The sequence below is a fragment of the Tupaia chinensis genome, unplaced genomic scaffold (genome assembly GCF_000334495.1).
Source record: "Tupaia chinensis unplaced genomic scaffold, TupChi_1.0 Scaffold000207_1, whole genome shotgun sequence".
Classification (NCBI taxonomy): domain Eukaryota; kingdom Metazoa; phylum Chordata; class Mammalia; order Scandentia; family Tupaiidae; genus Tupaia; species Tupaia belangeri.
In genome coordinates this window covers 3,287,346-3,302,093 of record NW_006159682.1, presented here as the reverse complement: position 1 = coordinate 3,302,093, position 14,748 = coordinate 3,287,346, and the positions used below count along the sequence as shown (strand labels likewise).

Sequence of the window (14,748 nt, the reverse complement as noted above, 5' to 3'; positions counted from 1 at the left end):
AAGGAGAACAAGTACAATAATGGCAAACCTTCAGGGAAGTCCACTCTGACACACAAAAAAAGCAGAACCCAAAGCATATGATCTCCTAGGAGGTCAATGACAGAAATATCCATTTCATACCCTTAGAAGATAAATAGAAATACTAAGTCATGAACAGTTAAAACTAGAAGGGCCTTTAAAGGCATTATGCCCCCTTACATTACCTTTTATAGTGCAGAGAATGAGAACTCAGTTCATTAAATAGAGGAATACAAATATTAACTTTTATATCCAGTTTTAGATATAAAAGTATTTGTTTCCATTTCTGTAGCCTGGATAATTAATTTTATCAAAACATAATTGACTCTGACTTACAAACATCAAACTAAAGATTTTCTCCAGCTTCCAGCTAGTGCTCTACTCTACTCTTGCCCACCAGCCAGAACTACCTATTTAAAGCACAAACTGGCCATGTTAAATCCTTCAGTGACTTCCTATCAGCTTCAGGATGGAGTCCAGGCTCTTCTCCCTTCAGATACAATAGAACCCTGTCTGCTTTCTAGCTTTACCTCTTGCCTCTCCTCATAAACACACTGTTTATGATTATGTTTAAGCTGCTTCCTATTCCAGAAATCCAGAATGGATTTCTCTCCAATCTTTATCTGGCTAACTCTTTCTTAACCTTTAATATTCACCTTGGCAATTATGTCTTTCAGGAAGCCTTCTCAGAACTCTTAGGTTGGGTTATTTCCCCCTCACTCTGACCTATCCCTGTACTTATTCTACCATGTCACTGAGAACCTTCCATTGGAATGTCCTACTCAAGCAGACAGAAACTGTAGATTAATAATTCCTCCCCTCTTAGTGTACAGCACTGGATCTGGCATCTTAGAAGCTCTTGGTTAATTCTGATGGAAAAAGAATTAGCCTTCATTGGGTTAACTACGTGTATCAGGTAGCATGTTAGGTGATTTGCATACCTCACATCGTTCCATTCTTTTCTTCCTTTTGTTTTTGGAGAGGTTTTCGCTATAGGGTGTGTACACTTGCCAGACAGACAGAGAGAGACATAGAGACAGAAAGCGAGAAATCACCCCCCAGGGGTGATGGTCACGCCGCAATCCCTTCTCCTCCATTCTCCTCTCGGGATCTTGGGCATGCACGCACACGCGCCAGGCATGAGTTTTAAGCCACCGGGTCCAGGACACGAATCACAGTCGACTATGTGGGAGTCCAGCGACATAGCCATTATGCTAACTGCTGGTCCCACATCATTCCATTCTCACAGCACTAGGACTACACAGCACACTTAACAAAGCTCCTCCTATCCAGAGTGTCCCACAAAGGCTCTAATATCTATAATTCCTAGAGCCTTTGGTTCATTCATTCATTTGTTCATTCTTTTCTTCCTTTTTTTATTTGCTATAGGGCATGTGCATTCCTGAGAGAGAGAAAAGGTGATAAAGCACCCCTGTGCGGAGGAGAGGAGATGACTACATCTCAACCTCTTTTCCTCTAATCTTCTCTCTGGATTTGGGAACACATGCACATGTGCCTGGTGTGTTTTTCAACAGCCACATGGGATCCAGTATGTTAACCATCATGCCACCTGGCTGACTCACTTAGAGCCTTTCTCTAGGCCATGCTCCTGGCCTCGCCCTCCATTCCAACCCATGATATATGGATTCATGTCTTGCTTTTTACCCTTTCACCTCATATCTGGACTTGCCTCTACTTGGCTCATTCAGATAGAATCCTAGACTAGACTCTGCCTGTTCTTCTGTTTTACCTCTACTCCAGACTACTGGCTCCTGCTTTCAGCATCAAGCTCTGCAAGTCATACACATGTTTCTGCTCTATCCAAGGGGACAGCCAGACTCTACCCTCAGTATCAACCCAGCACTGGAAATCCTTGAATACCTGAGAGGAAAGAACAGACTAGAGTGGGCTTGCTTACATCACTGTTCCAGTGAAACAAAGAAGACTGATCAAATTAAGTAACATGGCTTGGCTTCAACCCAATGCCAAGACTCAAACATAGCATTCCTCTTGTGCAGAGGGCACATTTCCTCTTCTTTGAGCAACCCTTGAAGGCTCACCTAGGTGTCCATTTCACACCTTGGTTATCAGCTTTCCAGGCAGGGACTCTTACTCAGTTCTGTCCACAAGTGTCCAGCCCAGGTCTGGAGGAGAAGAGCCTTGGGGAAGGCATGGTAAAGGAGTGAATGAGTGTCAGCTCAGGTTCACACCAGTCTTCCTCTGTCTCTGGTTATGTGGATGTTCTTCCCTTCCTCTATGGCTGTTGCCAAGGTGCTTAGATTCGTCTTTTGCATTTATTTTGGCACCAAAGAAGCAAAATCATCAAATGCATTTTCTTGTCATTTTTCCTTTGTAATTAATACTAAATCCCTCTACAGAGAAAAATATACCCTCGATGTTTTAAAGAAAGCTAGTTATGATATAATGGTTTAGCGAAGGAATCATGCAGTTCTGGAGACCTTATCCCTACTATCCTGAGAACACCAAGCTCTAAGGTGAAATTTTCTGAGCCTATGAAAAGAGAAAGTACTTTGACATTAGACAAAACTGGGTTAAAATCCTAGCTGTTCCTCTCCATAACTGTGTATCTTGGGAAGGTAACCTGAGAGTCATCAAGCCTACCTTCTTTCTTATTCACTGCAGCAACATTTCCATAAGTGCTGCCATTTTCACTGTCTAGATAGTTCTTTTACAATCTCTGTTTCAGCTGTGAACCATTCTGGTAGTTAAGCACTTAGTCTCTGGAGTGAGACTACTTACACCTGAATCCCAGTTTTCTTATTTAGTATGTCATCTTGAGTAATTTACTTAACCTCTCAATGTCTCAGTTTTCCTCATCTGCAAAAAAGGGGATTAAATAAACATCTTGGGTTGTTAATAAGATTCAATGAAATAATCCCAATAAAGTGCTAGCATAATTCCTGGCCCAGAGTAGAAGATCATAAACAATAACTCTTAGTATTTCCTATTATGTCCTTTGTTCAGGTCACTATAATCTGCAACTCTGTGCTCCCATGGCCCCCTTCTTCCTACCAACCTGTGACCATCTCAGCAAGGTGTCCTCCCTAGCTTCTCTATTCTATTGCTTCTCCAATCCATTCTCTGTTCCATAGCTAAAGCATTCTTCCTAAAAGGCGGATTTGATCATGTGATTTCCAGGTACTCTATTACAGTTTTGTCTGCAGATAAAGCACAAGCTCTCTATCTTTGTAGAAAATCAGGGTCCCTGCACCACTTCCTGACCATCCTGAGGGGGAAATCACTGCCTTGGAGTGGTTAAGTAAATGTTCCAAGGTCCTACAGTTATTCACTGGAAAGCTGAGATTTATATTTAATTCTCTCTGAGCCCAGAGCCTATGCTCTGTTCATTGGCCCACACTGCCTCTCCCCATCCACCCTTGCCCTCCATAACTGAGAGTAAGAAGCAAGCATCTGAAAAGCAGACTAGGAATGGTGTATCAGGTGAAAAGAGGAACTAGGAGGGGGATAACAGTGGGCTACCAGGCTGGTGAAGACTTCCTGGAAGGGTCGGGGAAACCTGAAGGAACAGGATTACAAGGATAATACAGGACCGAATGCCAAAATGATTTCAGAATTGTCTGTGAAATGAAGTGAGAGTCACATCTGAGTGGAAATATGTGCTGCAAATAATGTTCTCTTCTTTCCCAGCACTGGCAAAACCACAGGAAGCTCAGAGGTTTTGTTCTAGATTTCAGTTACTGTTTAGAGAGATGGAAGCCCCATGTTAAGTTTCAGGACTAGCTAAATTCTCTTTGATAGCAAGAAATTAACAAACCCCGACTGGGTGGGAGAGAAGAGCCTCTCTTCCTCGAGTTTGTACTCCTACTCACATAGGTTATTATGAGACCAGCTGCAGTGATGCTGTCAAATATCCATCCATTTTCTCATAAACCTTCTCATACACCTACCTACTAGCATCCCACACTGCAGAAAACAATCAGAGGTGATTCTTGGATTCAAAGCATTCATATTCTAATGGGGAGAATATCTATGTGAAATGTGACCTGGGGTCTGAAGTATGAAGTAATCAGGGAAGTTTTTGTTTGTTGGTTTAGAAATGATACCTAAGCAAGGTTCTAAGTAAGCATTTTCCATCAAAAGGATTACTTGGGTTCATTTCAAAAAGCAAATTTTGGCTATTGCTTCTTATTATTATAATTGCAGAACAACACGGTCCTGCACGGTGCTGTTGGACATTCAAAACACATGGGGTAGAAGAGCCGTGTGGTAGAATTCCAGTTTGAGCAATCTAAAGTGTAGTTCCATAGCCTCATAAGGGATTTCTTCAGCTATAGACCAAGTATAATCTCATCACTTTCCAAGATTTCATAGCTGAAGTGCCTGGTGGATATTCTGCAGGTGGCACAAAAGGAGTAGTACACTATCTTGGGGCTACAGTAGGGGCACAGTGAGGTAGTGCAAAAGGTCAGTGACCTGAGATACAGTCATTTCTAAATCCCAAACAGAAACTCCCTATACTCATTAGGCTTCTGGGGAGAAGATATTGCTTAATATCCAGATTCATGTTTAGGGAAAATAAGATTCCAGAAAGAAAAACAGGTCATTATGTTCATTCTGTAAAAGTGGGGTCTGATGACCTAGCTGTGGTGGTGCATGAAGGTAAGACACCATGCTCCACAGGCTGAGACAACAGGGGAGACCAGGGTTTGATTCCTGGTCCAGCCTAAAGGAAAGGTGTGTGGGTGTGTCACTGTAATCTCACCTACTCGGGATTCTGAGGCAGGAGGATCATGACACAATTAAATTTTTCTTAAAAAATAATAAAATAAAATAAAATAGATTCAGCCACAGTAGCACAGAAGATGGGATATCACTGCACAATGCTGGAACCACAGAGAAGGCCTGGGTTCAAATCCCAGACCAACCTAAACACTGTATGACTCTGAAAAAGTTACTTAACACACTGAGACTCAGTTGCTTTCTTTGTCCAGTTGGGACACTATCACCTCGCCTAGCCAGTAAATGGTAGCTGTTGGTCCCAGGTCTCCTATCTCCATGCTGTATACCTCCTTCTCTCAGCCTGTTTACCCATCTGTAAACAGGACAGGATGGTGAGACTCTGTGCAGACAAAGAATAAGAGAATATTCTCTAAGGGCTGTTTAGCTTTGACATCCCATGCATAAAACAACAGTCAGATTGGACTGTTGCTTAATTCTATCCAAACTGCCAGATAGGCATTTGAATAAGTAATCTAATATATACATTTTTATTCTATTCAATATTCAGGTCGTCTCCTGGTTGCAATGAGTATTCAGAACGATGATTGCTTAGAAACATACCATTCCAAATACGAATGAGAATATTTTTTGCAATATTCAGTTCAGTAAGGATGGGGAGGTATGAGATTAGGTTCTGCAAATAATCATATCTTTCATATCTTGGATGCATATACAAACACTTACTATATGCCTTTCTTTATAACCTTGGAAATGCAAATTTCCGGAATCTTAGAGACTTGAACATACCTCCTGTGCTAAGTTAATTCCCGTGTGAAGATGACAGAGTGGGGCAAGAAGACATGACCTTTCATCTGGTATATAAGGCCTGACTACAACTTCCTCCCCATTCTGTCCCCTCCCACACCAGCAGGGACACCACTCACTATGTTTCAAAGCAATTGATCCCATGGTGCGCAGCTTAGACTTGCGGACATAGCCACTCACATTGAGCAACCTCCTTATTTCTGGTATTCCTACACTGACCCTTGTTATGCATTCTTTTCTTCTGCCCCAAAATATTCCTGCAAAGATTGAAGACAATGACCCTATCTCTTCCACCAATTCAGCTTTTCCTCTGAGCTGAACCCCCAGCTCCCTTCAACTACAAATCTTGTCTTTTTTTATGCCAGCACAGGACTCTAGAAGAATCAGCTTTAGGGACATCAAGAGCAAGGATGAGCTCAAGATTCCTTTTTCTGGCTTCCTTTTCCATTCAGTAGGAGAAAAAGAAGCTTTTAAAGTAACAGAGGAAAAGTTACTGATCTGAAAAAGCTTGCCAAGGTATGTCAGGAGACAGAAAATACCAATGGGGAAGGGAGACATTAAGATTGCAGCAGGAAGAACAGAGAGGGTTATTATTATGAACTATTCTCAACATTATACTTGCCACACAGTGTCTATGTGTTGTGTCAATATGAGTGCTTATTTGAATAAGCACCTATTCACATATATTTGACAGAGCCTTGGTGGTGTTAGAATAGAATGAGCTCTTCACTTGGCTACTGTCATGTGTTTAAAGATTCATTCAGATGTTGCCTCCTCTAGGAAGCATTCCTGAATGTGCCCTCCTTACCTTAACTGGCTGCATCCCCAGGAAGTTTTGTGCTTTCCTTTACCTTGCTCATTTTCTTGCCTGCCTGCCTCCTTAGACTGTGGCACCTTCTTGACTATGTCTGATTCATTTCTATCCTCCTGTGCCTGGCACATGTTGATTATGAGGATCCATTTGAAGAAAGGTGTCTCAATTCTTCCCCAGGGATCTTACCGTTGTCTCTGTCTCCTGATGATAAGAGGCTGAGGTGATGCAGATTAAATAGAGCATAATTCCCACAAGGCCCAGGGAGATGGGGACATTTTTAGGGGGATATTTCAGATGAGCCAGTGGTATTCACTCTTTTGAAATTGCATAAACTTCCCTGTGAGAGGCAGAAGTGGTAGAGGATAGCGTTGTTTTTCCATCCCTAGTCTGTTTTGGGCTGACCATTCCCAGACATGATCTGATCTCCTTCCCTCCCTGGCCCCTTAGGAACAGCCATTCCTATAGAGTTGACACTCATATTTTCCTTCTTTCCAGCCAAGTCACAGCTTTTGCATGTTCTCTTTGCAGATGTGCAGGATTATTGCACACATCTGCATATCAGAGGGGCAGGAGAAGCTGCTTGGCAAGAGGCCCCGCCTCAGCAGGAGCGCTCTGTTGGCACAGCCCCTGAGCTGTGAAAGGATCTCTCCTTTACTGTTCTTGGCCAAGGAACTCAGCCCACGATGGGGCTAGGCATGGGTAACAGGGGTAGAAGAAACGGAAACATCTTAATTTCTGGAGGTGGAGAAAAATCAATGGGCAAGTCTTGGAGCAGAGAACTGGTGTCTGAGGCTATGAAACAAAGAGAAGGGAAGGAAAATGCATTCATTTAGCCCTTCATTATGAGCAGTCCACAACCCTACTTACAGAGGGTCCACTTTATCCACTTTATGTAAAGCAATATAAGACAGTGAATCATTAAGTCTTAGGACCTGCTTCACATCTGAGAGCTGGCACTTTCAAGATCTGAGACCTTGGGTAAGTTCTTTATCACTTTGGTATCAGTTTCTACACCTATAAAATGGAATTATAGTGGTATCTGAAACACAGGGCTGAAGGGAGGATTAAATGAAATAAGCTCCATAAGGAACTTAAATAGCATATGATAAGCATTTAGTAGACATCAGTTATTTCTGAGTGCCTTGTTTGTTGTACATCTGTTATTGTCAGGCATCAGTATGGGCACCTTAAATAGTTCATCTTATTGATTCACCACAATAAACCTCTAAGATGTGTACTCTTGCCCTTGCTTTGCAGGCAACTAAATTGAGGTATGGTGATACCAAGGCCATATAATGTATGAAGGGGATATCAGGTCTAACTTTCAGAGCCACAATAATTCAGATGTGAATGTCCATCATGAGACAGGATCACAGCTGGAGGGTCCCAAGAGAAGAGAGACTTAAGCCTGTGTATGGACCAGGGGGGAAGAAATCCAAATTCTGTCCAGAGAGGCCAGGGTCACAACTGGTAAAATGTGTGAGGCATTAATTATATGTAATAGGTGAAAATGAAAGGAAAAGCAAGATAGCCCAGAGTCCCAAGGGAGAGACCAGGGCCAGTATATGAGGACAAAGGCCAAAACCCAAGTGACTGCCAGAGTTGACTGGCCTTGTTTAGGCACTTTCCCCCTCTGAATGTGTGGAAGAGAGTACTATTGCCTAGACCACAGAGGTGAGGTAAGTACTAAATGAGGGGCCACACAGAAAGTTCTTTTTATAGTGTCTAGAGCATAACAGTTGCTCAATTAAGAAAAATACCCAGATTTCTGTTTTGGCAAAATGAGATTCCAGAAAGAAAACAAGGTCTTTGTATTCATTCTGTAAAAGTGGGGTCTGGTGGCCTTGCTGTGGTGGTGCATAAAGGAAAGATACCATGCTCCCCAGGCTGAGAACATATGGGAGACCAGGGTTTATTTCCTGGTCCAAACACCCACACATCTGGGTGTGTGCCTGTAATCTCAGCTACTCAGGATGCCGAGGCAGGAGGATCGTGACACCGTGAAACCCTCTCTTAAGAAATAAAATGGGCCTAGCCAAAGTGGCCCAGGAGGTAGGGCATCACTGCACAATGCTGGAACCACAGAGAAGGCCTGTGTTCAAGTCCCAGACCAACTTAAACATACCTAGTATTGTGGTGCCTGCCTGTAATCCTACCTTTGACGGTTTTGTACTGAGTAGCTCCACTGTTGATAATGGACAAACTGAAAGAACAATGCAGACCATTTCTGTGAAAAGAATTTCTTAGGACATTTGTTGAATGATTTATTTTCCTCATCTTTCCTGGAGGATGTGCCTAACTGATATCGGTAAGGAAGAGGAGCTACTCTTCAGGGCCCCCTTTGTAGCTGGCATAGAATAAGGAAGGAACACAGTCCTTTACCCTCAGGAGCCTTAAATTTCGATCCCCGTTCTACCATTTGTTAGTTAGGCAACTTTAGTCAAGTCATTACCTCTCTGAGCCTCAGTTTCTTCACATGTAAAAAAGGAGATCATTTAAGCAAAGTTTATAGTACAATCCTGAGCATAAAATAGGTACCGAGTAAATGGAAGCTATTTTTCTTTAATCCAAAAGTCCAGCTACGGCAAAGTTGTAGTCTTCAACAAATAGATGAACTTTATTGTGACGAACGACTGAAAATTTGGAGTTTATCTGTACCAGTTGTTTAGTGCAGCCTATACTGACTACACAAAGGGTGGCATGTGGCATTCCCATGATCACTCAGTGGAAGCTACCAGTTCAGAGCTGCTTGTTTAGTTCATTTTATTTGTTTCTCTTTTAAATTCCAAGTCTCTAATTTGACCTTTGGAGGATGCTAGTTGGTAAAAGGCCCAAGTTTCTCCACATGTTGATGGTCTGCAGTGCTTGGGTCCAGTCCCTACATATGGAGTGAGACAACAATACTTGTAACTGATCCTGCATGAAGGTCTCTCCCTCCCTCTCCTTCCCCTCAGTCCTAGTTCTCTGGAAAACATCAAGAATAAATAAGAGCATATGTGGCAGAAGCTTTCTTCTCTCTGGCTGTATCATCAACAGATGAGACACAATAGGTGACCCTCCAGAGCTTGCAGCAGATTGAGGGTGGGGCATGGAGTATGGAAGTTGGATGGAAAGAAACTCAAGATTTTAGGTCAATTTTATGAATGCCATGGAGTTCAAGAGCTAGGAGGGACTTCTAAGACCACTCAATATTGGCATGTAATTTTTCTGAGGTAGATTTTGGAAGAGAATTGTCCCAGTCACATAGCCTTCTAGTTTATAAAGTTAGAACCTCATACTTAGGCTCCCTGAATCCCCAGGTTGGTGCCTTAGTAGTTTGGTCCTTTCTACAGTGACTTTCTATTTCTAACTGTATCAAATTCAGTTGTTCTAATCTGGCATTCAGAGTTTAAGACATCTAATCCTCACTCTACTTTTCTAGATTTATTTCAAACTCAATGGGCTCCTTGGAATGATACTTTGTGTTCTTGAAAATTTGTACTACATTTTTCTGTAGTCTTTTCTTTTTAAGGTTATCTCTTTCTTCTGAGAGAGTAAAAGGACATCGCCAACAGGGTCTTCATGTCATGATCTACCTCCAGCCTTAGCCAGCCTGGATAATGGGCATGCACATACCCAAAATACGCAGGGAGATCTTTAAATGTGAACTCAGAACCCTGCCATGTGGATCAGCCTCACAGAATATAGCACTGTAGCACCGCACCACCATAGGAGCCTGTCTTCTTTTTGAATCCCTCTTTTAAAATTTTTATTTCTGTTCTATAATTCCTGGTTCCTAATGTAGTGTGTATTCTTGATTCTGTAGTGTCCTATCCATGCTTGGTTTTGACTGAGGTTTAGCCTTATTCATTAGAGTGCTTTTTGGGGACTTATCCAGGAAGGGCACATCATATTGCATCAGATGGGGTATTTGGACAATTGGTGGGGTCTGATTATAGGCTCTCCTACTAGAGGGGTTGACACAGCACTGTTCAATGCATGATTGTCTCCGATCACACTTCAGCAGGCAGGCATCAAAAGGGTCTGATGTAAAAAATGAGGAGCTCTTCAGAAAAGCGTGGATTGAGTAACCGTGAGAAATTCGGGCAATAAGGCAAACTCAGGAAGGTAAGTCTCGAAGTGAGGGCATCGTGGTCAAGGAAAGCAATGGGAGCTCACCACCCGAACTTGATATACATAGTCAATGTGGATCTTTTTGTATGGCTGGGATCTTACATGTGGGGAAGTGCCTTTGAGAACACTGGAATAGATAGAAGTTCCCTGGGGATGAGTCAGTTCAGAAGGGGCATTTCCCTAGGCTGAGAGTTGTCTAATAGAAGCTAGAAAGCTGGAGTTGGCAGAATCTCTGAGGCCTTAGCAATAAAATGCATGTTGTATTGTAGGGGAGAAGAAGAATATGATTTTAGAGTAAATGGCAGTTTTGGTGACGAAGAGTCATAAAAAGCAGAAGGGAGAAGTAGATTAGGAAGTTCATCTGAATTCATAGTAGGACTCTAGATCAGACATTCTTATTCTTCTACCCTCCTGAATAACTGCACTAGAATGAACAAATCTAGTAACTTTTACATTTATTCATTCATCACACACTCCCTAGATTCTACTTTGTGTCAGATCCTTGGCTAAACACTGGGAAAACAGAGATGAATCAAATACATTCCTGGCCTTAAAGATTTAATTTCTTGAGAAGAAACAGTCATATTAAATAATAACAATAATATGGAGTGGTAAGTACTATTAAAGATAGAAGCCAAGGGGGCAGTGGAAGCCTGGAAGAGACATTTAACCTAGTCTAGAGGCAGTACTAGGGTTGAGAAGGGAAGGAGTAGATCAGAAAAAGTTTTTTTAAAGAAGATAATGCTTGCTGGGGGAGAAAAGGAATTGGATATGTAATGAAGAGTCAGTGTCATATTGTTTTCAAGAACATAGGCATGCTTGGGAAATTAACTGGGAGAAAAAAAACAAAAACAAAAACAAAACAAAAAACAGAACAAAATAAAAACCCTTCAGTGCACCAGTAAAGTTCAGCAAGGGGAAAAATCAAGCAGGTCATTCCTAGATGTCCAGATTAGCAAGCACATGACATCAGGCAGGTCTGGACTCTTGGCTTAGGTTCAAAGGAGAGAGGAGAGATTCTAGACTTCAAGGAGGAGATTGACCCCATCTAGACGGAGCCTAGGCTTGATGGTAGAAGCTTTACATATTTTCTCATTTACTCTTCACCTTATCCACAACCTCGCTACCACGGCTCTCTGCACTAGAATTTAGGCTTGAAGCTCCAGCCAAGAATAAGGTTTTGCTGTGCCTCTCATTGGTCGAACTTTGTGTATTTCTATCCTTTAGAGCCTTGAGGGAAAGAAACAACTGGCCATGAAGCAGAACTAACTGAGTGAGGCAATCCCTGCACTCGAGTTACTGTCCTTCCTTGTATAAACTTCTTTGCTCCCCTTCTTCTGAGTGAGATGGGGATATTTTTCTTGAAGTCAAGGTTCAGGCTAGGGTGCCTAGAGAAAACAGGAGGTCATAGGAGCTGTGTTCTTCTGAGATTATTTGAGCCCCACTGGTTTGGGATTTAAAAACCCTCATTTCAGTTCAGTTTGGTGGTGTTCTGCATTGGGACTTGGAGCTAAAGGTCTAGGTAATAATGATAACTAACTTCTCTTCTCTAATGAACTATTAAGATTTATCTCAGAGAGATGCTTGGTAGAATTGGCTGAGATGAAGTTAGATCTAGGTATTGAGTCCCCTGGCCAAATGCTGCCATGATATTACAGCAAGAGTGCTGTCTACCAGGTTTACTAGAGAGTAACTGTACCTCAGTTCTCTGTTAATATCTTCCTTGGGACCCAAGATCTCTTCACTCTTGTTTTGAATCTCAGCCAAGAGTCCAGACCTCCCTGATGCCATGTGCTTCCTGAAATGGACATTATAAAACTTCCTGCTTGATTTCTGTATCACTGAGCTCTGCTCTTCAGGATTTCAGGTGCTATTTTAATGATATGGTTTTTTGTTGTTGTTGTTGTTTTTTCCCCTAAAAGCTTGATAGAGTATTTGATCTCTTGTTCAATTGCATTTTCTCTTTCTTACTTTCCTCCATGTTGGACAGAACTGTGAGTTGAATCCCAGACAGTCAACCAGGGTGAATAAATTACCAAGGTATTGGCAATAATGGCCATTTGTGGAGCATTGAGGCATACTTGAAAAGACATCAACAAAAGTCAGATGTAACTAATTTTGAATCTGTGCTTAGCTTACTAGGTGAGTGACTTTCAACATGTCACTTCACCTTTGGTGTCCCCTTCTACAAGAATAGGAATAATTCCTTCCAGATAAGATATTTGAGAGAAGTACATTATATTTAATTCTTCAAGTGTCAAGTCCATGCTATACTCTTCCTTTTACCCACAGTAACTATAGAACTCTAAGCACACAGTAGGTAGACTTTAAATGATTGCAGTTAGTAATTACTTGACAAGGAATATATTTAGAACATCCCGCAAGATCAAGAAAGAAAAGAAAAACAACAAAAAAATAATAATTGTGTTCTTCACTGTTTGGGTCTAGAAATCAGAGAGGCAGATGGGTTAAGAGTTCAAGGCAGTTCTAATTACGACGCTAATGTTATTAGCTGTTAATCATCTGCCTGTTGCTATCATCTCAGCTCAGAGATAGAAATGCGTACTTTTTCTGAAAGCAAATCTTGGTTCTCTAAAACATCTTTAATGTAATTAATGTATTTCATTACCTTTGTTCTGGCATTAGCTGCTCCAGCTATTAAATAAAGCATTGGCAGATTTTGGCCATTCACTGAGGAACTGTAGTGTTCCTCACTGGGATGTGTGTGTGCCACTGCATGTGCACATGTGTGTGGAGAAAGAAGGAGACAAAATGAAGTAGAAAAAGAGACAGAGGCATATAAAGACACAGAGGGGGGGGGGACAGAAATGTGACCAGTTCTGCTGATTTATGGAATTTGCTATATGGAATTACAATTGGTAGTGTCAGGCTAGCAATGGTTAGGTGGGGGGAGCTTGTGTTGGGCAATGGAGGCAATCCTTGAAATAGTTGCGCTATCACCTTTTTAATGGTGACATCAAATCTGAAGGACCTTGATCAAACTGGATGCCATATCGTTGTGGCTGAATAGCCAAATTTCACTTTGCTAAGCTTAAGCAGAACAGTGAGGGGCCTGGCCTCTGCATTTGGGCATGCATAAGAATAAATAAAGATTGGGACCAGCAGTTAGTGTAAGGGCTATGTCGCTGAGCTCCCACGTAGTTGACTGCGGTTCGAGTCACGGACCTGGTGGCTTAAACTCATGCCGGGTGCATGTGTACGAGTGTCCAAGGTCCCGAGAGGAGAATGGAGGAGAAGGGATTGTGGTGTGGCCATCCCCCCCTGGGGGGTGAGTTCTCACTTTCTGTCTCTCTCTGTCTTTCTGGCAAGCACACGCTCCTTATGGCAAAAACCTCTCAAAAAAAAATAGTAAAGAATAGATAAGGATTAAGTGTCTGTTGAAAGAGGTATAGTTAGAGTTTGAAGTATCTTTTAATTAAATGGCCACACAAGCAAGAAATGGATCAGAGAAGAAGGAAGTGTGCCCCCACACCCTTACTCAACTGTAATTCAAGGTTCAGAGGTCAGCACTTATTTCTCTAGAAGATTTTGGAAGTTGGTCCTGTAATCAATAAATATAAAACCTAAGGGCTATGTCGCTGAGCTCCCACGTAGTTGACTGCGGTTCGAGTCACGGACCTGGTGGCTTAAACTCATGCCGGGTGCATGTGTACGAGTGTCCAAGGTCCCGAGAGGAGAATGGAGGAGAAGGGATTGTGGTGTGGCCATCCCCCCCTGGGGGGTGAGTTCTCACTTTCTGTCTCTCTCTGTCTTTCTGGCAAGCACACGCTCCTTATGGCAAAAACCTCTCAAAAAAAAATAGTAAAGAATAGATAAGGATTAAGTGTCTGTTGAAAGAGGTATAGTTAGAGTTTGAAGTATCTTTTAATTAAATGGCCACACAAGCAAGAAATGGATCAGAGAAGAAGGAAGTGTGCCCCCACACCCTTACTCAACTGTAATTCAAGGTTCAGAGGTCAGCACTTATTTCTCTAGAAGATTTTGGAAGTTGGTCCTGTAATCAATAAATATAAAACCCTTAGCACCTCTAAATTCATATGAGAATCTTGGAGGGTGCTTCTTCATAAATATATTCATTCAGTCAACAAATGTTTGAGCACCGACTATGTACTTGGTAGAAAGATTAGTAAAACATAAGTCCATCTATAAAGCACCCTCAATGTAATGCAGGAAAAGATACTAATAGAGAATGATACATGCCATGATGGAGGCTTGTTCAAACCTTCGTAGGCACACAGATGTGCTCATCTCTACCT

The 14,748-nt window shown here is 42.0% G+C and overlaps 1 protein-coding gene across 2 annotated transcripts in view; it reads right to left on the bottom strand.

Annotated features, from left to right (window-relative positions):
- Nucleotides 1-14,748, bottom strand: part of AGBL4 (AGBL carboxypeptidase 4) — a 1,284,896-nt gene that overhangs the window by 334,395 nt on the left and 935,753 nt on the right. The window lies entirely within an intron of this gene.